Here is a 27,831-nt window from a genome sequence, read left to right as displayed (position 1 = left end):
AAGAGTCACGATATCATCGTAGCATAATTTACGTGATTTAGCTAGTTCATGGGCAGTTCTCCCATTTCCCACTGCTTCTGCGGCTGCTGCCGCCGCCACTGTACCAGTAACCACCCCTCATACGTGGTCGTCATCGTTCTGCTTCCGTCTTGCAGAGCGTCTGCGCCCTGACAGCGGGGTGCTGATAGCGGCGAACGTCGGAAGAGAGAAGACTTCGAAGAAAAAGGGCTAGAAGAAGAACCACCAGTTAGAACGGCAGCAATAACAACAATGGTAACAGTGTCGGCGGTAACAACGAGCATCAACGATAAAAACGTCAAAAACCAACAGATACACACAAGCGAACGCCCTCATTAGAAACTCATACACCGACACTTTGCGTCTTCTGCCAAGAACGAAATTAATGTCTGTTAGCTTTCCTTGACCGTTTGCGTTCGCGTCAACGTGGCCCAGGCTCAAATGAAAGGGAACTGCACGAGGGCTAACAAAACCAAGACCATGAACAATCAGCAAAAACAAAAATGATGCAGAATGAAGAGGAAATAGACTAAAGTAAAAACCCAGCGTGGGGAATTACAGAGCAATCATTTCAATCCATCGTGCGTTCGCTCCTTACGCGATGATGACTAGAGTGATCCACGTGAAATCAGATAGGGAACGAATTAATAGCTCTACTAGGTTTAGTTCACTGCTGTTTTAACTAACCAAGTGTTTATATATAGTTATTTCCCAAGAACGGGTAGTAATCGTAGCGGCAGTAGCGGTGTTCGCGTCTATATCTTTGACAACGGATGGGCGAATGAGCTGTTTCAAAGGAAATGAATCTCTAAAAGAGCGATTGGTTCGTCAGTAGCATGGCATTCATTATTTTCCGCCCCACTCCCTCGTCTAGTTTTTTTATCTCTTGTAATCTTATTGCATCATTCTCGTTGGAATGCCGGCTACCCAGCGAAGTAAATAGCTGTATCCATGATCATAAGGATTATAGCAAGAAGAGAGTAACGATTAATATAATAAGGCAAAGTAATTTCTATCAAAAATTTTTTGGGCGGTGCTATACATTAAAACAGTTATATGGACGCTTTGTGTAACATGTACTGAGTACAAATGTTTGTTTCGAACAGAGGTTTGACTTGAAAAAGTTGATTGCCAATATATCGTTACAAAAAACGTTTATACTTTCTCTTCCGCGCAGTTACTCCAACGTTATGGTGGATGTGGAGGTCAAAACACCGGGCTTATAAAGGAACAGGGTAGGTCATCTCTTCGAACAAATCGTCATCGGCAGAAAGGACAAACTGAAACAATTTCTCGAGAACTATGTCATGCAGGCCAGACGTCATTCAACCTGTTGGCCTGCGGCTGTCGGCATCTTTGGTAACTTCGAAGCACCCCAACTTTTAAATCCAAAAAAGGCCTTTTCAGCTACGGCGCCATGATATCGTTCGAAACAAAGCAAAATAGTATCCTGGGGTCACATGCGCTCGCAGCCCCTGCGAATGACTTTTCCAGAAATGTAACGATGTACGAGGAACAAGTGTTAAGTGAAAGTAAGCCTAATTCAGAATTGCCCCGCCGTGGGGCCCGAGAGAAAGTAGAGCTGTTTGCGTGCTTTCTTTCTCCACGTAATTGACAGAATCCTTGATAGACTTTTTTGTAACTTTTTTTTGTAAACAGGAATGACATTCGCGACAGTTTCAGCCGTTGGGATCAGCTGTGAAGAGAAATAGCTGCGGACATCTTTGTGCAAAGAACTACACTCACCAACGGACCATCACCGCCACAGTCGTGAGCAGTTGTCATGATTTAAAGGACTAGTTGTTACGTGTTTACCCAAATCCTCTTTTTGTGTCGCTTTTAGCGTCCCAGCGTCTAAGTAGAATCCGTCTTTCGTAGTGTCGTCTATCGGTATCAAAGCGTGTACGTCTCGCAAGAAGCGGCTGTCTACGCAAGGCCGTCATTCTAAAGGTGCCCTGATAATTTCACCGCGTCATTCACTATTTACCGGACTGTTCTTACGAATGAACTTCATAGAAGATACGCCGCTGAACGCTGTCGGTACTGGGGAAGCAGAACCTGCAAAAACGAAAATCTCTAACAGGCATCACTGGCAACTTCGACGACAGCATCAACTATCAGCGATGGCGGCGGTAATCATTTTAGAGCAGCGGAGACTTGATAGAAGGCATATGCGAATGTACGAGTCCGTTTGCGTGATATAACTTTGTGGCCTGTCGTGGCAGCCGGTGCCAGCACGTCAAAACGATATGTCAAGCTGAATAGCGGTACTGATCTTGCCGGCTCAGTTGCTCGACGCTCGTTTCGTTACAGGTATAGAAAGAAACAAATGTCATTGCAATACCGCTTATCCTGTAGTTCGTTTCTATTTTGTTCTGATGACTGCAATGACATCGTCACAATTTAGGTAAGCTTTTCGTGTATGTTTCATTGTTTTACGTTTCTTCTAGTACCTTCTGACGGCCTTTTTCTCTCCCGTTTTAACAACGAAGTCACTGGTCTACATCAATCGCCCTCGTACGCTCGTAGCCGGCATGTCCATGTGCGTGTGTGTGACTATATAAGTCCGTGTATCCGTCTTCTACGCAAATCGATGCACCGTTTTCAGTTACGAGCCCTTTGTGCCTGTTTCTTGCTGCTTTATTCAATCAGACGACGATTTTTCTTGTTCACAACCTACGTGCACCATGCCATGCGTGGCCCCAAGATAGCAATACCGGCAGAATAGATCTGTTCGCTACGACAGCCGATCTTCGTCAGAGGACCCAGCTTATATGATCAGTCTGCTGGTGGCGATCGCTGCCAATCACCTCTAACTATTAAGGTAGCAATCTCGCTAGGGATTGACTTCTCGCACGTTGAACGGGGCTATTTAGTAAAGTTATCATCGTCATGAGGCTTTGCCGAAACGGCGCTAAAGAGAAGAACAAACCCGACCGAATTCCTGTATGTTCTGCACCACTATCCTGGACGCATTTGCGACAGCAGGTACATTCGTAAACAAATAGACGAAAACACAAATAAGCAAACGTATGGGTATTATTTGTGTTCTGCTGCTGAAAAGCCACTGGGCAATTACATATCAATTCAAATAACTGCAGCAGCAGCAGCAGCAGCAGTAGTAGCAATAACAACAACAACGTATCATACAATCAACACCTGCTTTGAATAAGGAATTGTAATAATATTGTATGTGTACGTATGTATACACATATACAAATTGATACATATTTATACCGTCTATGTGTGTGTCTTCTCGAAAAAGGCTGCAACGTCGAGGTGCCATAATGTCAGCCTCACATTGCGGTTCTCCACTCAGAGACACGGCCATTCGATCATATGATTTGTAGTTCCAAACATCAACAATTGCCCCCTTTTTTTGTTGCTTGTTTCATTATTTTTTCTCACAAGATACCTTGATTCTCGTCGCAATCAACGATAGCCCATAAACAATATTATATTAGGACAACATTTCAACAAATGAGATAACTACCAAACGCATACACACACGTATCTCAGATAGTTGGCGGGATTGATAAACGCCTGAGACGTTGCGGTATTCATTCAAGAAGAAGCAATATCGTACACACGTAATGAGAGCTGAGTATGACCATTTGTTTAGGCACTCAATCATCAACGATTGCAGATACCGTTGGCCAGTTGATTTCGGTTGCTAGCGCAGTCTTCCCTGTTTCTCCGTTTGGTTGCTCCGTTTCCGTCATTCCTATGTAGTAGTGCTGTGCTATACAAGCGGACTTTTCCGGATTATATTACGTCTCAGTGTTTGACGTCTGCTGGAAAAATAGAAGAAAAACAATTTCGCTCGTTTTCGCGTCAGTTGGTCAAAGCTAGGTAGGTCCGCTATACGTTCCACTAGCGAGACGTCGGAAAACCGAGGCTGGCCTTAAGTGACTCGGTCTCTCTGGGAAGGGTTGGGAAAATGTAAGATGGCGCAAGGATGAAGTGGGCTTGCTTTCACGACGAACAGATGTTTGTTTATCATTTCATTCAATTTACTTCCGGCCAAGCGATATGATCGCGGCTTCCTTGATCATCTGTGCCCAGATGTGATGCTTCATACGAGTTCTGCTGTCTGACCTACTCACTGACAAGTCGCATTGTCTACTGCTTGTAATGCGATCATCGTTACGTTTGTTCTTTCTTTATGTTGTAACGTGTTGTGCCAAATGCGCACAGAAACAGCCCCTGCCACAGACTGTCTTCTCCCCCGCTAGCTTATGATGGTTCACGAGCGATGCGCTTAAAAAGTGAGCAAACAGATCTCGATGAAGTCTTTTTACATTCACACAGCGCAAGCGATTGGCCAAGTGGCCTCCACCGAATATCGGTGACTGAGTAACAACTTACTTTGCTCCCTTCTCTTGCTTATCACGAGGAGTAGACTAAGCGCTTTTTCGGCAAAATCTTGTGCCCGTCATAGCCTAGGCGATCACAATCTTGTTTACTAATATTAGGCGTCTTATACAACATCGGCTGAAATTCACACGAATTGCGCTTTATCGCCACATTAAAAATGTGTTAAGCTAAAATCATGGTATATTTCAATGGCCACACGATCTGATGTAGCCAAAGTCCATGAGTTTTATTAGTTTGTCTCAGATCTGAAACCTCGATAACTTCTGAAATATCTCTCTGAAATTAATGATGATAATAATAATAATCGCTTCTATAGTATACTGCGTGAACTAGCTTGGTTAACTATGGCAATGATAGAAACGCAATTTTGAATTCGTAGTTTATTTATTTCATTCCATATTCCATTGTGCCTGCTGGTAACGTATAATAAACTGTAATATATAAATAAGACAAAAGATAATACCAAATAGCTTCACTTGAATAGTAGTTGATCGCTACATTTAGGCTTGCGTCGCATTTCCCTGCTCTCGTACGTTCCGTCCGCCATTCATCGACGATATAAAGCGGCATGATTTGGCTTTTTCTTTCAATTTTTTTACGCTTTGTGCTTCTCACCTGCTGATTCCGTTTTATTTTCTCATTGTTCGTGGGTCGTTTATGTACCAAACACAAGCCCCATAGGCGGCAGGAACAAGAGAACGCACTTATTTGCGAGCGAACGGTAAATAACGGCGGCATAAACCTTCGTTTATACCGCAGTCATTTGAACCATCTTCGCAGCATCCGCGTCAGCGACCGGTGTCGCCTTGCCCGTTTCTGTGACTTCCGTCCTCTAGGAGTCCCGACAGTCATTGTTCGCAAATGCGCGAGTCTGGGTCTCATTGAGACGTAAAAACGAGCCAATCTGCAAAGTTTGTAGCGGTTGCGGTGGTAATGATCGATCGTTACTAGCCAATTTGAAACAAATCTATTCAAAGGTCTCTCGTAAGCGGTAGCAACAGCGGCAGAGCACTAAGTCGACCAGTTTTTGCTGAAATTTTCAATGAGGAACCGTCGCATGTTCCCATCAGCGCTAAAGATGACACCAAGGTAATGGGGCCAACAGCGATGATGGCTCTTTCCTGAAAACTAGCTGATCAAACAGCTCACGTGACAGCGTTCGATTTCGTTTCTTTCGCATGACAAACTCCATGCATAAATTTCGTTGCACGACGCTAAGCAACAGTAACCTACGCATGCACTCATCGTACATAATGTATCCATGTGAGCAGTAATAGGGGGTGGGTTTTGGGCGTGGAGAAAGTTTGCTGCAGCAATGCCAAGGAAAAGTGGCCGACTAACGCGGAGACGTAAGGAAAGAGATAGATTTTCCACGTAGCAGAGAGCGGCGCCGGTACATAATCTCTTTCGGCTTAAATTCAATTTCCATCGAGTTGAATAATTACTTTATTCCGGGCGACATTTTATTGGCGACGGGGGCGACGCTACCCTCAATGTCATGCTCGTCAATCTGAATAACGATCACTGTTTAAAAATCACTCACCGTGGCCAATAGGAGTCCCCTAAATGTAGCATGCAAAATGACGATGGAGTGTTCAACGCGCACGGTATTTGGGGACAAAATAGAAGGTTTATGGAGCAGCGTTCATGGAACTGTTATAGAATATATATATATATACACGAGTATAGCTGAAACAATTAGAGTAAAAATTAGGGTGATTTAATTTTAATCAAAATAATTTGCATATGTTATTAGGGCTAGAAAGTAAATATATGCGTACACAATTACATAGCATACCTACTATTGTACGGCCGAAATCAGCAGGTATCAACGTATACCAAACCGATGAATGTTTTTAGTTGACTTATCCACACGTTTCCGTGTGCTATGCACTTTGGTATATCTAATGCCTTTCAAAATTAAAAAAGATCCTTTAAATCGGGTTTCTAAGTGAGACACAAGGTTTTATGTCATCAGATTACCCACTTACTTCTCTATTGCCTTGTCGAAGTAATTTAAAACATTGATAGTGTTTCATAGATGATTCAATCAGCGCTACAGACTGACCATTATAATCATCTTTACAAGCCATTTAGAATTCGTACTACCGCGACGTCCCTCGACAATAAAGAAGGAAAGAAGTGACTTCATTGGCCTCGTTGAAACTATCGGCCTAGCTCAAATGAGTGTCTATATAGATTTGTTTCTTCCAGATTTAACATAGATTTATCTTGAATGTTCGAGTTGGGTCGGTCCATTGCGAAGATGATTATCTTACGTTTTCTAAATTGATATGGTCAACATTATAGTAGTTATTGGCAAGTAAAAGTCTGTAACCCTACAGACTGGAATGCACTCTGTCGTATGAAGTGTAAATCCAAGTTTGACTCACGGTAGAGTAAGATGAACTGGAGAAGAAATAGAAGTTCCTTTGAAGGTAGCATAGGCTAAAAAGGAAGTTGACACTGAGAAATCTCCACAGAAAAGTCCGTTAGGACCGGGTAAAGATATGAGTAAAATACATAATTGCAATTTGTTTGTATAGTTTTGCTCACACAGATATTTATATCTAATAAACATCTTTTTTTTATATAAAAAAAAGAGTCTTATCCCTAACAAACAAAAATAACGTTCTTGAAACCGTTGCAAACTACTACTTTTGCTGTTTTGTTAGATATGACAATTTACTGCATACAGCTTGTTTTATGGACTGCGGATTGCCCAGCGGAAACAAGTTAATCAGCTAAACCATGTAATATTACATAATTAAATAATTAACTTTCTGACTGTAACTGAGTGGAATACAGATTACTTAAATGTCTACCGCACGTTATCGAATTTTCCCGCGTTCAAACAGGGCAGTATAGGCATTTATTAGCTTAACTCAACTGAAATATATATAAACATACGCATGTTTGTTATTAAATACATTTAATTTTACTTAGGGCAAACTTAATAACCTCTTCCACAATACAATTCGCGATACAATACAAACTAAGCACACTTTGTCACGCAATACAATTTCCATAAAAAATATATATTTAATGATTATATAAGCGCGAATGATGTTGGTGGTCGTCGAGATGTTTGTGAACGAGTACGGCGTTGTCTTCCAAGACGGAAAATGAAAAAGGGGCGTCTACCGTCGATTTTTACATTACGCCCTATGGGGAAAAAGCAAAATTTTTACTAAAAACGAAAAACAACATGGTTAATCGGCTCTATGTTCCGTGAAAATGTTTTCGGGATGGAGCTCTAGCGACCCACAAAAGATCAGCTCAATTCGCCCCAATGAGAGATCATTTTGGGACGGCCAGACCTGCGAACCTAGAAAACTTCTAGAAAGTAGGAACTAGTTCGAAATTAGGAGGTAGTACAAATGGATACAGGTCTATATAGAAATCAAACAATGACATATTTACTGCAGATTCGCTAAATATGATAACAAACATATTTAGTCTAAACATATCACTCGTTACCGACGCAGACCACCTTGTCATAGCTGTGGCAATAACTTAACATGGTATCAGAAAAGCTTATTATATTCAAATTATCCAATCTTATTTTAACAATATTTATATTTCAGCGCAGCTCAAACCTCTCTGGGAGTGGTTTTATAGATGGGGTAAAAGACAGACCCCGACAGTCTGTATAGTTTTATACTTAGGTCAGTCACAATCAACTGAGCAAGCTAATGACCTTAACAATAGGTTGACAGAACAACGTGTATATTTTTAGGTAGAAATGATAGCAAATAACGGACAAACATAGATATATTTCTTTGTAGAAAAAAGACCGCAGTTCCCATAGGCGTGGTGAATAATAATGATAATAATACGGTTGTTGTTATCGCTGGACAATGGCGGTTACGGCTAAATTATCGTTGCAATGTTCACTCTACCGCTACAGATAGACTATGTTTTCTGCTGCTGAAGGAAGCGATCATCACTCTACGCCCTGGCGCTGAAGGATCAGGGCTCGGCCTTGCAACGGATGTCCAACTTCTAGCTAATACCTTGCTCGTTTTGTGAGGTTCAAAGCGTATCCGCTTGAGTCTGACGCTGTAGCCGCTATCCAGCTAATCAATTGACGACGCCGACGTCAAACAACTGGCCTGACACCCCCACAATCCGAAAGAGTTCATTGTGCCAGCAGCAGCGGTAGCCGACGCAGCAGCAGCGAATAATGTACACCAGTCTCCGTAGAAACAACTTAATTCCAACATGAACTAGATGAGATGCTGTTGACCCAGTCACGCGTGGCGCTGCTGCTGCAGTTTTTGGGCTCAGATGGGTATATTAGCGCTATTGCTGTTACCATCACCAGCGCCGCCCCCTATACCTTGTCGCTGCCTTCTTCTGACAACAACAATAGAGGCTCAATGAAGAAATGCGCCCATCTGAGAATCAATACAACACCGTGTGCCATCCCGAAAGCCAATAAATAGCCTAAACTATCACAGCGATTATTTTCATATTCACTGACTCTCATGGGAATAAAGGAAACGACACTTTTATTCACTTGAAATAGCAATCACAGCAGAATTATGAGTAGCACCGCTGATACCGACACGTCAGCGGCAGGAGCCGCATCGACGGAACTTCGCCAGTTTCCTGGGTCCACTTCTTGGGTTCTCAACCCTCTTCTGGTCTTATCCTAAAGCGTACGTTGTCAATGACAATAATTGCAAGATACACCATCATACCACTTGTATATTTGAAATTCCCTCTTACGCTTAGGTCAACAAGACGCGAACCTTCGGCGATTTTTTTTGTTACATTAGCCAGAGAGTTGCAACGGGTCTTCCCATGCCTTCGCAGAGTTCCCTCACGAAGTAACAACACATCGACATATCCTGTCTCAGACACGTTAACGTGGCAATTAAAACAGACAAATTGATGTACAGCTAGTAGAGGACACCAGTAAGGGGACGGTGCGTTATCTACTTAGAGTTACAGGATATATGGGTTAGAAAAATCTATTGCTTATTGTAGTCTCGACTGACTATCTTAGGACGTTAGTAAATATACTTTTCTGCTTTGTTCTGACGAGCGTTTCCTGATAGCTCTAGTTCACAAAGTAGCGCCTGGATAATAATTAGGCTAAGACTGAATTTACTATAGGCGAGTAAGTTATCATCAGCTATCAGTCATCCGCTTGATTTCCCAAGGGGGGGGGGGGCATTCCTAGAAGATTAATGACGAACGTTAAGGGTTGTTGAAAATAGAAAAAAAATATTAACTACAACGTGCCTTTGGGTAACAAAAGCAATTCAGTCTGGGTAGGTTCTATTTCCCGTTCAAGCATTTGTCTAAGGTATACAAAAAGAATATTTCATCTAAGCCTCGCATTCACGCATAATGATGCTTCATTCATCGAAATATTGTAGATGCTCGTACTCGATATCAGGACGATAGGCAAATTGCCACGAGAACTTTTCCACATCTTCATAATCATGCCATTTCCGTAACTTGGCTATAATAATATTATTATTTTCATCCCGTATTTTGTACTGTATTCTAACGAATCAAAGGTAAGTGCATCTAGACTAATCGATTTGGTCTTACGGACATGAAAGCAGCCGTCGAAACCTGGATTTCGGTCAAAGTGAGGACGGAGCATTGTTACCCAAGGATATCAGGGTCAGGTTAGCTAATTTATCGCTATGAAAAATTACTACTGCTGTTGCCGTCTGTTTTTGCCTGTTCTGTTAGTACATAACACTTTGCATATTTGATTGTTTATGTTATACTATACAACCAGGTTGTAATTCTACGGAATCTACCAGTTCCATAAAACCGTTACCGATACTATTGTTGATTTTAAAATAGCTGCGTTTGCCTCGACTGACGCCCAGCTCTAGTAATACAAGTCAGCCTTCTGTAGCATCATTATAAAACAAGTAATATGACGTGCGTGCTTACTCGCTGAGGTATCGGGGGGTACTCTACACAACGTTGCAATGCTATGACTGCTTTGTTTTTTTGTTATATGCGGTCTGTTTGTTCACTATATATAATTGCCACACTCAGCTGCGGCTGTTGACAGCTCATAGAAACAATGAAGATGACCACCTCGATCGAGCGCTCTTAGGCATCAATAAGTATATTATTACAAAAATCGAAAACCTCTTCGAACGAAGTAACCCGTACGACGGAACGATGGCATTCATAGAAATCGATCGAAATTAGCCTTTTTCCGTTGAAATAGCTCGAAATTTAGCTCCTCAAAAAGTCACAGCTGACGTTGCATCTGATTTGCCCCATTCTCGCTTTTTATGGCAACGTGTAAAATTGTATTCTTAAGTATTGTAGCAACACTCCTCACATCATTTTTACTTAAAGGTATAACAACATCCATCCATTGGAAACATTTTCGCACAATCACAAACAACGCCCACACATTTCTTCTACGTCGAACTCGTGCTAAATAACAATATTAGTTGGGAACTTTTTCTCAGTTAACTGCCGACCAATTTTTTGTGTAAATGATGTAAAAAAGCAGCATAACATCCACCTAAACTTCTGTGCCCGTAACTTCTAATGATACTCATGTTATAAGTATTATTGTACAGTGATGTAGTGATGAGCTTGGTTGGAAAAGTGGGCATTATTCTACTCCTCTCAATATATGATCTCATGTAAACGAACGGGCCAAAAAACACGGTTTCTAGAACGATTTCTTAATATATAATTAACTAACTTTTTCTTTTTGTAATACTAATAGGAACAATATATTTGAGACTAAGAAAGTGAAACAGGTTCAAGAGAAACTGTTTGGCCGCCATGATTTTTTACTAAAATGACATAAACTGAACACTAGTCACAGAAATGCTTTTATGTATTCATATAATAGATACGAAAGTAGAAATATTTTTGCATGTATAGCCAACAATGTATTATATAGCAGCACAAACAAAGTTTGCCTTCTTGAGAAAATTGCCTTTGCAGCAACGATAATTCGTTCGTTGCTGGTGAAATTCGGCCGAGGTTTCGTTTTATACGCGGCAACGATTTTAAATGGAGTCGCCAAGTTTTTGTTCCTTTAGCAGGAAGCTATTTGATCTGTGAGTCTTCGCTGAAACTTCCGCAATGAACTTCTACTTACCGAGAAAAGAATAAGAAGCGTCCAAGTGAGCCTATATAACGAAAGCCTGAGTTGCACCAAGCATATATTATGACATATCTAAGCGTATATATATATATATATAATCGGGCATGCCCTTATTGTGCCCTGGGCACTATATGCCGTTATCGCCTAATTTTATTACAGCTATAACATCAGGTGTACAATATTTCATAAAAACGGCCACATTAAGTGGTAGCCAGATAGATACTCCAGCTCATCCGACTTTTATTCAATCTCCCCAAATCAAAATCTATCCAACGAATGATTGACTTCAGCACCTACTCATTTGGCACATAATAGTTTAATCCAGTAGATCTGAACTTATCGAGTGCTAATGTCTGTCTGTTAAAGACGATAAGAAAACGCCGAAGCTAAGTAATTATGAGATTTCCTATTTGAGTTAATGCGTTTGTACACAACTAACCTATCAGTGATTAAGTTCGCTCGATACTGTCTCAGAAATCTGTCAGCCGTTTATTGTAACGTTGTTGTAGTGTATGAGAACTTTCTCATCTCTCTCCTGATGCCCATAGCGGCGAAGATTAGGGATTAAAGGATGCGAGTCTTGCGATCGCTCATGTCTCTCAATTACCACAGAAAATACTGCATCGTAGTGGATTCTGCGATATATATTTGCGTCCTAAATATTAGGATCGAGTGGTCCGCGCCTCGTGTATGTCAATGGAGCGCACCTCACATGAACACCCGCTAAATATAAACATCGTACGCAGCTTTCAGAAATTGCCAATCTTTCTTTCACGAAAACACTTGAAAATAACCATGTGATAAGAATTGTGCAAAACAATGTTTTTCCCCTAGCTTTACATGAGCGTCTAAGGCAGGCGAGACTAGTTTTTAATTTGAAAGGTATTTCTCGCCTGAACTGATGGCAAAAATCATACATGTACATGTGCAAACATTTTTATTTTAAGATGATACAACGCATTAAACCAAGCAACATATTAAACTGAGCAAAAAAAAAGTCGACGCACACTTCAACGTCACCAATTCGTGCAAAAAATAACCACGCGAATTTACCGGCGGCCTATCTTTTACTACCTGTTATTTGCAATGTGTTTGTTACAAGCTTTTAGCTGTTGGCAGCTTGCCGGAAAATCTTCGACGGTAAGTGGATATACGGGCCAGTGGAGATTCAAACAAGTGAACGACCCACCGACCAACCGATTTCACGCTATTTATCAGAAAACTTTTGACTCGTATCGTTTCCATTCGTCCAGAAAGCATCCGGTCACGAACACACCGCTTCCGACACTACAAAAAGCACGACTGACCGTCTAGCTAGACGCCGTACGTCTGGATGCGCCGTGCACAAAATGCCGCTGTCTCCAGACCCCCTTCCCACGCTAAACGGTAGGGGTCTGGGGTTACCATCTCAGATCACTACTGTCAAGCCGTCACCGAAGGTGGAAGCGTGCGAAAAATACGACAAGGTCAGCTCTGCAGCGGTTATATCACCGACATACAAAGCTTCCGTTATGTCAGCGGAAGACAGGTGCGACCTATTAGTGAAATCATCTGATAATCATCTTCAACTAGACTACTTTTCTCATGGCGGTCGGCGTTACTCAGTCATATTTCAAGCTGAGATATACCGATGTAGACTGGAAAGCTTAAACGTTTACATTCAATTACTTCCAACAGCTCGTTTGATCTTTATATTAAACATTCAATTAAATACACTTTTGTCTAGCTCACCTGTGAGTATGCTGTAGTAGATCATCGTTTGGAGACGCGCTTGAAGTAGTTTTCCAACGAAAAAGATATATTAACTATTCATTCTGCAAAATGGATACGTCTCGCAGGTAAGTTGAAAGTCAGCGATGGCAAGAGATCACGCAAACGAATGAATCGGAGATTTGGAAATCTTATGGCTTAGTATATTGTGTACGAGTGCCATATGTTGTTAGATGTATAGCTAATAATCTTTGTTATAATAATAAATTGTTTGTATCGTTTCGTCACTGTTAGTTACGGCTAATCCTTCGCACACACATACAGTAAGGAAATCGATCATATGTTGATAATCAGTCGTCCGTTTTCATCCTGTCCTGAAGTGGCCAATGACCAAAAAAAGGTTATGATCTGTCTTCATTGTCGCCGCGTAGTGTAATCGTGCTCGAAAAATAGGCCAGCGCTTGTCAATCAAAGCTCAGCGGAAGATCAAATCACAGAGGAAGAATATCGACGCTGTACAAAACAAGTTATAACCGTATATCCGAAATGGCGTCCGGTGCTAAGCGTAACAGCGATGTAGTACAATTCACTTGTAACAAGCATTAGTCCAGGATATTTAGTTTCGATCTATACCATCTCGAAATAGAACTAATTTGTACAATTAGCGAAATTACTTGTAACGAGGTCTAAAACCGGAAATGGTACTTAGCTAGTTAGGTAACATGTCTGATCAAAAGAAAGCTTACTTAAGGATAATTGTATAGGTGTAAGCAGTAGCGATCTATTGCGTACATACTCAGCAGCATACGCATGGCGGCGATGGGATATATTTGGAGAAACGGTGCCCAGAGGGAGCCACCTGTTTCCACCTTTACTTGCCGCGATCCGTGACATGAACGTGTGGCCTGCCCGTATTGTATATCTTTCTGCCTGTCTCTGTTTACGTTATATTAACGCGTTTCCTGACTCACCGCGCGACTGAGTGATTGAGAACTGTCAAAAGGCGAGATCGAAAGCTAGTGCAGACGGTTGCCAGCTATTTCAGTCAGAGTCAGCTACGAAAGCGCAGTGACGAGCACGCTGACAGGAGTACTTGAGCAGTCCTGATCCCAAATGGAGGAAAGGCGTGCAGATTACAAATGCAATTATTTCAGTAGCAAGGATCTCAGGACGGTAAGAGTGAAAGACGCACGAACGGGCGAAAAATATTCCATGATTCAAAAGTAACATTGGAAGGAGCACTGGACCGAAATAATACAAAACAAACCCAACGTATCTTAAACAGCTCGCGACGAACTAACAAGGTGTTTCCAACCAGCCCAATGTCGAATAACGGTAAAACAATTTAAGAAGGAAAGCCAAAAAATTGAGCGTCTGACAACAGGGCAAATAAAAAACGAATTCCTGCAGCTGCCTTCCTTCCTCAGCCAATTGATGAGCCAGTTGGAAAAGCCATAACAGCGACAAAAACAACAAACACAAAAAAATAGGAATGGCGTGAAAACCAAAAATGAGAACGTGATTACATCTGACGTTTGCATTTATAGCACCACACGCAAGCTACCCGCAACGATCAAGCCTTTGTTGGCAACGTCGGAGAGGAGTAAATCAGTTAGAATGGGACCAATCAGCATTGCCCCATCTTCAAATTGTGGAATGAAAAATTGCGCAAAAACGAAGACTGTCGCTTTTTTTTAATTTCGTTCTAGCGAGCGACGAGGATGACAGCAGTTACCTATTCCGAAATCATTCGTATGGTACACGGCCGACTTGGCGGATTCGGAAATTTAACAGATAGCTACGTATCATGTATACATATTATTAACTAGAAACAACACGGGACAATTGCGTTAGATATAACATATCCTGTCAATAGGATGCGCGCAGCGGCGGCCATCATCCGTTCATTATCGTTAATACGATGTTAAATATACGACGACCGTGTGTTGACTTGTTATCTGTAATCCATTCTACTAAAACATTTGTCAGTTACAACGATAGGCAGGAGGGAAGGATCTGTTTATCCTGCTTGCGGGATGGCTCAGTACGAAAAGCGATTCGGTAATTTTGTTCGACTTCGGTCCGTTTGTCAAAATGTCCTGTGTTTATCATCGTAGTGCGGACAAAAGAAAGGGGTAAAATCTTTGTCGCCATTTGTGTACGACGCACCCATGATTTTCACCTTTTTTTTCCTGCAGCCGGCAGTAGATATAGGCGTCCGGTTTCATTTGGTGCTTGCAGAATTGGTTCAGACATCGATGGCCGCTTAATTCTTCCAGGGGTGTATACACGTACAATACGTGCAACATCGAATAACGGAAAAGGCCAATATCCATATATGGAAATAGATCGCTACCTTCGATCGCTATTGATCGGTAGTGATCATAGCATTCAGGTTTGGTAGATATGAAAACGTGCCGCTTCTACAAGATCAGTACTATTAATGACGGAACCGTTACATAAAAATTTAGCTTATATTAGCAAAAAAAAAATACAAAATCACTTGTATCAGTCTATAAATTTAGGTCAATCCGAAGGAAATTACGGAAACATCACTGAATCAGCGGTGGATTCCAGCAACTTCATCGACATCTGGCGCATCATCCGACTGTCGGCGACGAAGCCATTGCTGACGGCTGCACAGGCAGCGATTCTCTTCCACTACAGTTAATTTTGAGATTCTAGGCCTAGTGCTAGCATCAATACTTAGCATTCGTATAATTTTGTCGTCATTCTTTTCGTGAATTTCGTGCGAAATTGGACATAGGAAACCCCTTGCCAGCTAGACAAACGCAGAAAACTTATCGTCCCGATCTCAACAGGAAATTTGTGGTAAAAACAAACGCAATCCCAAGTGAGACGATGCAATGATTAGCCCCATCAGCATTGGCCGTATCGAAGGGGTTTACTGGCGAACTTCAGATTCGCGCATCATAAGAAACGACTGAGCTAGCGGGACTTTGGGGTCGAAAATAGGCCCGCAGCCGTAACACGGTAGACAATTGCGAGCAACAACGGAAGAAGATATCATCTGTTTAGGTAAAATAAAAAGAAACGAAGTACCACTGTGTGACAAAGCAGCATATATTTTATGTACCATAAAGTAAGCATTGATTGAAGAATAATAATAGCAATCACTACACTGACTGCCGAGAGCTTTTTGGAACATGCCCGTCATGATGAACAGCGACAATGCAGAGCGAGTAATTAAGTTGACGTTTCATATTTGTTACTATACCCGAACGATTTCGATAAATTACTAATCAAAGAGTTATATCTGCTATGTGTGCGGATGCTCTGTCAGTTGTCGAGAAATGGTGCCAACCTGTACAGCTAAATAAATATGAATGAAAAAAAGGCGAACGTCAACAGTTCACTATAGTTTATAGTTCTTATAGTTACGTAGCCAGCCAAATAAAGCAATAACCTACATCCTATGTCCGATGCAAATCATTCCGACAAAAATCATTCTTCCTATTGTATTGTAATTGAAGGTTAGTTATAGCCATTATGTATTGCGTATTGAACACAAAGTAAAATACGAAAATCCTTAGTTAATACTTTCGATACGCAGCGATGTATCTTTATATTGATCCAATATGCCAAGTTGATGAAGCGCTCAAGGAACGAGATACCGCTGAAACGTTGATGCGGGATTTGTTGTTATTCTACAAGATGCGGATATCATTCAAGCTCTCAAAGTCACCTGGGGCTGCCGTTACCGCCAACAACGACGACAACAACAGTCTATGTTTCCGCAAATGATCACGTGTGATTTTTGCATCCCACGTAACGTATGAGATTGTTTGTATGAGTAGTCTCTTATAAAGGAATAGAGAGGGGCTGAGTGAGAGCGATCTACCTTGATACGGACCAAGCTAGTTAGGAAGCGCATGAAGCACGGGGTATTGAGCCAAAATAGAATAATGTGTCGTCTTCGTGGCGCTTCAAGGCGCCAGGTTCACGACTTCAGCAGTTTGATGTCCGCCCCCCCCCCCCCCCATTTCCAAGCACCCCCCTTACACCTCATTGTCATTTACACGCAACAAGGTTGTTTGTTCGGTTGTCGTCCACCTAAATCCAGCAGATCACTCACAGACATGCACAGAGCGAACGTAGCCGCTGGCATATAAACATATATGCCCTCACCGGCGGGCGCAGTCACTCGCATCAAGACGCTAATTTGCCAAATGTATATTGGCTAAGCATTGTAATAACCGTAATAGTAATAATAATATTATCAAATTCGATTTCAATCGATTTTTTTTTCGAAAATGTGTGCCTTGTTTACAGTTATGCTACGATTTCTTTTACTTGAGACAACGACAGAACGAAAATAGATCGATGCTTCTTTGCTACAATCCCCTTTACTCTGATCACAGCGATATAGAAGTCACTTATATATATGTAACATCCATAGCCATATCTGTAAACTACCTGAGTCCGTCCACCCATGATATTGCGAGTATTGCCCATTGAGATGTGTGAGTGAACAAGCAACCTATATATCTAGTTATCTGTTATACATAATTCGAAAAAATCAAATTATAGGTGACCACAACAGCAGGACGACGATTGCGTCGCTTTGCCCTTATCAGGGCTAACGCAAAAAAAAGATCTTTGCCTGTGGTCACCAGCTAGAACAAGATGGCCGGCAGTATATGCGGACGCTCGCTTCAATAGCGGTAGCACAGCGACCACGATGAAAGCAAATTACGAAGCCAGATTATTTAGTAATGACGTTCGGTGTTTTTTTCTCTGTATCCGCGTGTTATCGTGAATTCACACCGAAGGCAGACTGACACGCACAGCCGCAGGACCCTGAAATGAGTGAACGACGGGTCGACTGATTGATCGTCCGTTTATTGATCTGTAAAATCATCTAATCGCTAGAGATTTCACGTGCCATTATATGGTGAAAAGAAAAACGCATGCAAGCATGTATACTGTGAACGGGGATAATATCAGCACTCCAAAGAAGTCGCCTATAGATGCTCTAAATTTATCCTTCATTGGTTACATCTTATTTCTCTAATTATTAGAATTTTAGAAAACAATCCAATTATAAAATTGCTTATTATTGTGCAAATAAACATTTTGAGATAGCGTTTGAAATACGTTCATATAAAAGTGTTATTAAGTTGTGATGGTTGCATATTTATCCACTTCGTTCAGCTGTGACGAATGGAAAACGGCAAAGTGCGATATATCTTGCAATTATTCTTTAAAACCCTACTCTGATCCCTAATATATACGTCAAAAATATTAGATCAGTTAATTAAATTTGAGCTTTTACAGATTCAAACATTTATGCAATTCAGATTATGGTACTTAGTGAAGTCAAGAGGAAATGTCTGCGAATTCTTCGCTCGCTCGCTCGCTCGCTCGCCCGCCCACCCGCTTACTGCACACAAATTGTGTTCCTGACGTGCATTTCGCGTGCCCTTCTAGAGTACACGAGAACAAACACTCCCACGCCCCTCTGACGCCCTCCTGTGCGTCGCTCTAAGGAGCGGCACTCCTTGCGCATCATTCATGTCAAAAGGGCACACTGTTTAACAAGAGGCCCTTTAAAATAGCCTCACTCGTATACTCACACGCACGAATAACAAATTGATAAAATAAGATGCCACGTTGTCTTCTGATTAATCAGTTTAATAGCCACGATTGGAAGAGCAGGGCAATTGTGTTTATCAATGCAAACAAGCAGCCGTCAAGGAAATAGCACCTTCTGGCTGATCATTCTATGGCATCAAACCTTCATCACCGTATATAATAGATTTATGTGGAGAATCCTCATGGCATGGCCGTACTCGCGACCTATTTGGTAAACGGATGCCGTCATTTTTATGGATACTTTTAACAGTAAACAAAATAAATTGCTTTGGACGTCCCAGGTTGTGACCATTCTTTCAGTAGCAGATACGTAGGGATGCATCTAAATAACGCATACGACATACTAACATATGGTATGCGTTTAAAAGTAGTTCATATAGGTTACGATACGCTTTAAATATATGTAAGAATGTTCAGACTAGAAGGGGCAAGATACAAGCTCAGTTGAATTGTTTTCGGGCAAACCATGTAGGTAGAAGCAGTATCGCTGAAACATTCCATGTGGTGTTACCTTTCGAGTCATAGCTGCGGGGTGTGCTTTTTCTTCTTTGTCAACGAGTTAAAACAGTGCACAATCGACAACATTCACTGGGTTCGACATTGGGTTTAGTTAGTCGTAAGTTGTCTCTTTCCAAATAAGTTAAAGGCAATTTTAAATCTTTTTTTTCTTAGCACACAAAAAGATAATTTAAGTGGCAGCTATTTGCGTTATTATATAATTATACTGGCTTGTTACTAAATATTCATGGAACTGAAATATGCAAATATTGAGGTTTGTTAGAACGAAGGCAGGAGGAACGTGCCCTTATCAGTATTCAATTATATTTACTTCATATTAATGACATAATGATTGATTCAATTACATAATGATAGGAATCTGCACGACGTTTCGGCGGGCGGTCCAATCAAGCCGCAAGCCCCAGCTCCGACAAACACTAACCCTTGTTGCCGATCGGATTAGTGCAAATATTGTTTTCACGCTACGTCATGTTATGATAAATAGTTCCCAACGTTTGTGGTGACGGTCAGCGATGGTGATAAACGGAACAATAGAGATAATTCTGCAGATCGTTACAAGGAACCAAAAAATCGGTCAAGTCTTTTCTACGTTCCTTTGCCTTTGCAGGCCTGGGCGTTACTTCTGTTTGTCTGCTGACTAGCGGTCGTCTGTGCGTCACTGTGTTACCTCAGAGCGATCCGCTGTTAACAACAACATCCACAACACAGTTAATAGTAGTAGAAAGATAATTAGACGATTAATTATGAGCTGTTTAGGTTGTCGGACTGAGCGGAACAGGAAGACAAAGGAAAAGAGCAAGGAAAATAGCCACTTGACTAACAGCAAATCATAGGACCAAATTTATAATCAAATCCAGTCCCACGGTTGCTCAGTCGATAAGGCCCTTGTGACAAAGCTTGTGACGCGCTTAACTTATTATTGGCAATGTAAGTTTATTTTTTCATTAGCGTTAGAATGCCATAATAAGTGTGGCTTTGGCATCAATATATATACCCACTGCCATTACAAAAGTGGAAGATGCAATAGACAGCACACGTGTTAATTAGATTGACCGTCTTTCTCTGCTAAATAGGCACTTGACTATCAGTCCACGAAAGCATCCCTTAGATGAAAATATGTCTCAACGTAAACTTATTGAAAACTTTCAAACAGAATAGTTCCATATAACTACGAGTTCAACTTCGACCTGTTTACATAAAAAAGTTGCCACGTTAATGGTGATTCTTAGTTAATGTGTTCAAGTAAATGTTCTAGTACTAAAGGCTCCTCTCAAGTCGAGATATATCATACTACTTACAATTTTCGAGGTACGGCAATGTGACTATCATCGATCTATTTGCACGATGCACGTTATAATATTAGCCTGTTACAAGCGAATCCGGTGAATTTTGAAACTGAATAACTTTTTAACTAGGCGCCAGTAACAAACGAAGTTTGGCTAATAAATGCATACTCTTCTAGGCACTTGTCAATTTACTCGAGAAGAAATGAGTTCAGAAAAAAATATTTTATGATCTCAAAAATCAGCGCTAAATTGGTCATTGTTTGATTCCTTTAAGGCCACAATAGCATGGGAACTCATCGAAGATTAATGAGAATATGAGCAAGAAAGTTCGGAGCAAAAGCTGACAGCGCGTGAATGGTATAAACATTTTAAGAATGAAGACTAGAGAGTTGAAGACCATCGAGAAGGTAACCAGGTGTAAAAACGCGAAGGACAAGACAGTATTGCCGCAACCAAAGAGGTTTTTCGCAAAAGCAGAGTTCTAGCCCAGAGGTTCTATCTGCCAGGGCTAGCATTTCACATTGTAACCCAAATACCGAAAATGCGGAAACTGGGTAAAAAATGAGTGCCGTTAGTTGACTCCAGACTAGTTCGAGATGAATTCTACGTACAAATTTTGTAACGTTAATCAACAAAATAACGCTTGTAACAGTCTAGCAGAATATATATATATATATATAATAGCGTCGTATGCAATCCATTGCAAAGTTTGTCATCTCGAACTTCTGTTCACCTGCTTTGGCATGTGCAAGTGTTTCCTCCTCATATAGATCGACCCACATGATCGTATCATCTGATCGCGATGATTTGTTGTGATACAACTGAGAAAGACAGTGTTATCTCTATCTGCGATTCTCCGGCCAATTTTTCTAATCATCGCCGCTAAAACGGCGGGCTGTAGCCCACGTGATTAAAGCTAGCACTTGAATAGGTTCTTAACTTTGTTTCAATTGCTCAGGTTAGTTCGCTTGGGATGCAAAGAAAAGCTATGGTTTAATCCCACTGTTCCATGCTCCCTATGCAAATTTATTAAGCATTTTGGGCGGAAGTTAGTTCGTCGTTAGCTGTCGTCTAATCCTCGAAAAACAAAATGTGGCCGTTCTTCCACCTTCCAAAAACATTGAGCTTCATTATTCATTAAAATATTATTTGCGGGAGCACTGCGTTACGTGTTCCTGATACGTCACTAATAAACTATAGCCATATAGAATTCAGCAGATCTCTGGCGGCATCAGATCGTTGCATAATTATTAGGTAACAGATGCTCAATGCGAAGGCTCGTCAAGTTCAGGGGTAATGTGAACATGACGCTAATGATGATTTGACTAACATCCTGTTATATTGTATTGGCAGAGCTTGTCTTTCGTAAAATGAACGAAATCTATTGATAGCTATACATATGACTATCAGATCTATAAACATCTGATAGCATTCAGCCGTCCACTAGCAACTTCGAATTTTACCGTCCTTCTTTAGAACCAGGCGACGTAGGCCAGGATGAAATATGCATGAACATTTTTATAAAATGGTGTAATTGACTCTCATTTTAGTGGCGCGGTTATAAGTTAAAAGAGAAACTGAATGGATGATAAAACGGTGTAGGTGTCTGTCACGAACGTGACTGGGGGCAAAACTCCACGCTCACCCAGGGGTATAATACTACTGTTGATACTAAAAGATAAAAGGGCTGAAACAAGAATTACATATGATAATGTTAATGCTTGGAGCCATATTGAACGTTTGCCTGTTAATACTGTACCACTGCGAAGTAATTATGTTTTAGTTGGTATACCGATCGCCAATGTTTTTTTGTGGTTGCTTTTTCGAAACTAGCGTTTCTAAATATATGCCGTTTCATATTTGACTTCAATTAAACTAGCCAGCCAGCCAGCCGGCCGCTGAAGAATGAAGACTAATCGTATGAATAGGTAAACATTTCGAAGGATTTGTTTGCCCGTCAGCGTCCAACTAAACGCACCGACACCAACAAGTCGTCAGGCATGAATGGCACCGCAGTTGTCATTACACAAATCGGCGCGTCACTTTCTGATACGGTACCACGTATCGTTTAATGCGTTTGTGTGTGATTCTATATCGATGGTTCGATTCGTTGTGTGCAAAGTTGTTTGCCATTACAGGAGCCATCGTCGATCTTACATGGCTTAATTATATTGTTGAAGCATCGCCGATACGGTCAGACCCTCTTAATGGTCTATACGGCACACCCACTTCAAAACGATATTTCGTCTAACGAAGTGTATGTACGTATTAAAGAATAGGCTTCCACAGTCGGCGGGGTGTGCATTGTACCGTTAAGAGAAAAGACATGACCTCTTTCGGCGTCACGCATCATCAACAGTTGTTTTTCATCCCCGACATGTACGATCAGTTGGCAGGAAAGTTCGTTGTTATCTTTAGTAAGTTCACATGATGCGGCCACGTTTAGAGCTTATATGCTGAGAGAATACCTGTGAATTAAATACTATGTGCTATGCATCCGCTATAAATGGGGGGCATCACGCCACGAACACGACGCAAGGTTTTGAAAATAGTTATCGTCCAATTCTTCACCATGATAGTTATATACGCCATGTGGTGACTGACGACGCTATATGCTGATAGGTTGACAAACAAGCAGCCTGATGGTAAACGCGCAGGCGAGGCGTCAACATCACCGAAACACAATTCGACAATGCGCGTCACAGACAAGTACGCACGTTACCATCGCTGTTGTTATGCCCGATACGTCACTATAATTATGATAATAACAACAACAATAGCACCAATGGTAGGACCTAGCTAAATAGGCTCACGTGCATTGGTTAGAGCGTTCTTAACGTACCACTGCTGCTGCTTGTTTCTGCCTTAGCATTAGACGCGTTGTCTGATGTCATTCGGAAGCTTAACGATTCACTGCGGCAGTGGCCTACTTACTCGCAGGGAATGACAACGGCAATTGCTTCGGCGATGGTAGCAAAGTAAGACGCTGACGGAAGGTCGGACAGCTGAGCGGCGGCGGCGGCGGCGGCAGACGACTCTGCGAACCACATGAGCTGACTTGGTACGTATGTAACTCTCCCTTACCCGAGTCGCCTAATTCCGACATCTAAGGCCAATATATGTAATGCCGCTGCCGGTGGTGTTTGAAAAACGTAACGAAAAAGGTCGAATATCGCAAAACTACACCAGTGGCAGCGACGGCCAGACTGGCAGTGGCAGCATTAGCTACAGTAAAAGCAGAAGTGGGCATCAGCCGCACGAAAGCGGTGCGATCGACGTCGCGTAACAAGATAAAATATCACCGGAACGGGTCCTGCAACACGAGAAATGGACGGACAGACAGACAGACAAGCTAAGTTGGGGCGTTTGGCATCTGACGAGACAAGGCTTGCCTGAACAGTTGTTACTAATTGCGAAAAAGTAGTAGTTAGCGCGCAAAGTTCCAATTGCACCATCACATTATGCTAATCTTATAACACCCATACAAACACACAGACCCGGTAAGCAGACAAAAGCAGAGGTATACCTCACTGCTGTCACAAAGCAAGCTAGAATATGCAACTGGAATCATCGTTACCTAAGGAAATACATTTTTACTGACAGATGACAGACAGAGATGAAATCTAGGTAAATCTGATTAGTCGCATATTATCGTGATGACGATAGACTCAGCTGTTAGAGAGTGATGTATATCCTTTAATACGTAGGTTGAAGTTCGCATACAAATGGACAGAACCTGCGAAACATACTAGGTGTTTTCATAGACTAATGGTAGAAATATTCAAGTTGGCCTGACTGTCAAGTTGTCCAATGCTTATTATGATAGGTTCGAATCGATCGACAGCAACAACAGCAACAAACTCGACGCTGTGTGGCGCATAAGTCTCTTCATACCTAACAACTAATGTTTTGTCATTCCTACGAGATAATCGGGTTTATATCTTCTGGCGATACGAGCTACTGTTGTTGGCCATCTAACCCACCGTGATTAGAGAAGATACCACGGACGCTTGAGCCATAAAAAAGCTTCAGGTATATATGGCGTAGCGGTTTATTTATGATTACCCAGTTTAATGGCGACGCACCGGGTCGGATACTGCTCGCTATGGCCAGTCATAAACTGTGCGTTTTTGTATCGGACAATTGCAGTACTTCAATCCATCGGTACGCCTAATTTACACAACAGAAATGCCATGTCCTTAAGGACAACAATGTATTGTACCAGCGTTGACCGTAAACTTCCATCGTAGTGAAAGAAGTAATGACTAAGAACTACAACACAACAACTTTTGGCAATTGTCTTTAGAACTATAGAAGTTAGTACAATAAACTTTTAAGAAATTACAAATGACATACATTAGCAGTTCTCGCGATGTTAAATAAAACATAATAAAAGTACGTAGTGAATACTAAACAACGACAATAAAGATTGTGTATAAACATTTAACACTCTCGACAAAAGAATGAACTGCCTATGTCGTCCACGTTTGTGTCAACATCGAGGTCTATATAGAGCGATGCGCGTTCAACAGATCCCACCTGTCTTCCATGGCCATAGCCTGAGACTCCTCACACTCCGAAGAAGCACAGATAATACTATCCATTCTTTATCTTTCGAACTTGACTTAATAATCAATAAAATCTAGGCCCGCTAATATCGCTCGCGTAACTTTGACGGCATTAAACAAACGTTTTGCTTGTCGGGTCAACGATCGGGTCAGGCTGCTGTGCATAATGTATGCGTAATGTCTCCATACCAAGAAGGACGCGTAACGGGTGCTTTCGAGACGAACTTATCTAGCGTAGAGCATGAATGCAAGGGATTCAGTACAATAAAAAGGAAAATAGTCCAGGATTATTTGCGTGTTATTTTGTTTGAATACGCTGGCGGATCTCAACACCCGTAAGTGCACTCACTCGCTATCTTGGTCTAACGATTGCTGACGTTTGATAATTCTTTAGTGAATACAACTTCCTGGTTAAAGTTGATATGGCCGAACTTTTATTAAGGCACATGAAACATGTAAATAGTGGCAAATATTAAAAAAAAAAACCGAGAATTCATTTGTTTTCTTAAGTTTGAGTTAACTAAGCATTTTTTGTAATTCAATAAGTAAGCGCACAACAGTTAACGGTTAAGAGTCATCCTAAATCAATTTTATGTTCCTTCAGCTTAATTTCTATAATGTTGAAAAAAAATTGATTGGAAAGGAGGTTACTGTTATGTAAATAAATATCATGAGTTGGACAAGGTAGTTTATTTAGTAATTAGTTATATTTGAACAGCAACCTATCCATTCTCTCTAAAGGGGAAGGATTGTAAAGTATATATATATAAAATGCAGCGAAGGACATATCTTACAAAACGATTGCTTAACCAGAAATCTGATTACCTCCAAATATCGCGTAATTCGAAATTTAAAATGAAGGTTTCTACAGGACCAATTATCGCAAGGCATTTTTTTACTCAATCGTACGTATACCCGCCAACTGTTTTGTCAATGGTCGGCCGCAGAGGTACGACTTAATAGTTTTAACACGGGCAACCAAGAGGGACACCTTAATTGAAGCATCTTCAACTTTATGTTGGCTTAAAATGTTTGACCTTACTCACCGCGGTAAAATTGAGTCCAATTTAAATAAAACTCGTAGAGGTCTGCCTCATGCTGCTTATATCGGTCAAGCATATTTACAGGACTTTTACTGTCCTTAAGGACTCAGTAAGTTTATGCGGAAAGTTACACGGATACCAAGCCCGCGCTGATATTGCCAAGTTCTTTACTTTCCATAACTGCCAATTTAGTAAGGAAGATATATATGTATATATTATATATGTATATATGAATATATGCATAGTGAATGCGTTCTCTACTTTGTCTTAGCGTTATGTCTTAATGCTAACTTACCAAAATTAACGGGTCAATCTGTGAATCCTCAATCTAATTAAGGTCGAACGGCACACGGCTATCAAAGTGTTGAAAAGGTCTTCGTAGGTTAAGGAAACTGAAATCAACGAATAACTAAGTAAAATGTTTTTTTTTTTCCTTATGTCCAGCGGCACTTCAGGTACTAATCGCAATACACAGCGCACGAAAACTCGTGATACACACAGCCGTTACTAGAAAGACACAAATTACCCAAAGAGCGTTATCGTGTGCTTGGTACGTCCCTGCACAATCCTGTACCTCGTACTATCGCGTACACCTTCAAGGAGCTTATTGCTAGGAAGTCCGCAAGCTTTCGCACTATTTTTCCAACAGTTTCCTCTGTGATAGGAGCACAACGATATCGAGATACGCTGATATCACCACTACGCGCGAAGTACTTATCACTCGTGCATATATGCCTTTAAGTGTTTAGTTTATGTCTTTGCCTGCAGCGGTTGTGATTCCAAGATGTTCTTGTCGTCTCTTCTCGTCAGAATCACTGCCCGGTTAGCTGCGCGTGTAAAAAGGCGTTGTGGCCGCGCGCTGCGTTGCCTAACGGCGTGTGCTGTAGCCCCGATGTGGTGCAACGTGCTTCTGTGCCTTTTTCGCTCGCGCCACCGCTGCGGCCGCCGCTACCATCGAGGTGCCCGAATACCGGAGCGTCGCTTTCACTGCGTCTAGTTCCGACACACCACGGGGAAGATAGGCTTCTTTACATGTTCGTTCGCACATACTGTCACTCACCGCGGCTTCGATCCTTCTCTCCGCACCTCAGAGCAGCTGTCGTCCAACGACCCGATCCAAAAGAGGGTTGGCATTCTGCCCAAAAGAAGCTGCGGAGTGAAAGGAGAAGGGGCCAATCGATCCTCCCTCGGTTGTGCTTGCAGCTGGAACCCTGCGGCCTCGCGGCCGCAGTAGCGAACACGGTCTAACGCTGCTTGAACAACGCTGAACAAGCACCAAACGTCGCAGCGATTGTCGACGAAGACGACGGAGTTTCGCTGGACTGGGGCGACCCCTCGTAGCTCTTCTGCTCTGCACCGATCGCGCATCGCGTTTAAGCAGTGAGCTGCTTGCTCCCTTGGGCCTGCCCGTCTATCTGTCTGTCAAGATGCTCGTCATTGGCCGTACCACAGACGGACAGCGGCTGCTCCTGCTGCAGGGAGTGAATGTGTAAATCGATGTGTGTGTGACCATCTGAATACGTACGCACGAAAGAGAAAGTTACGCTGAAGCTTCACCGCAAACATGCTGGCAGTGAACG

The 27,831-nt window shown here is 41.7% G+C and overlaps 1 protein-coding gene across 2 annotated transcripts in view; it reads right to left on the bottom strand.

Annotated features, from left to right (window-relative positions):
- Positions 1-27,212, bottom strand: part of LOC111260611 (uncharacterized) — a 44,774-nt gene extending 17,562 nt beyond the window's left edge. The window contains exon 1 of one of the 2 annotated variants that reach the window (XM_022833499.2): positions 26,547-27,212. The gene's annotated coding sequence lies outside the window, so the exon portion shown is untranslated. The remainder of the gene's footprint in view (positions 1-26,546) is intronic. The other variant, XM_022833503.2, reaches the window with a different exon arrangement.
- Between the last annotated feature and the right edge of the window lie 619 nt (positions 27,213-27,831).

This window comes from Varroa jacobsoni, unplaced genomic scaffold, assembly GCF_002532875.2.
Source record: "Varroa jacobsoni isolate VJ856 unplaced genomic scaffold, vjacob_1.0 scaffold_461, whole genome shotgun sequence".
In the NCBI taxonomy this organism is placed as follows: Eukaryota; Metazoa; Arthropoda; class Arachnida; order Mesostigmata; family Varroidae; genus Varroa; species Varroa jacobsoni.
The sequence above is the reverse complement of the archived record's forward strand: the minus strand, read 5'-3'. Positions and strand labels throughout refer to the sequence as shown.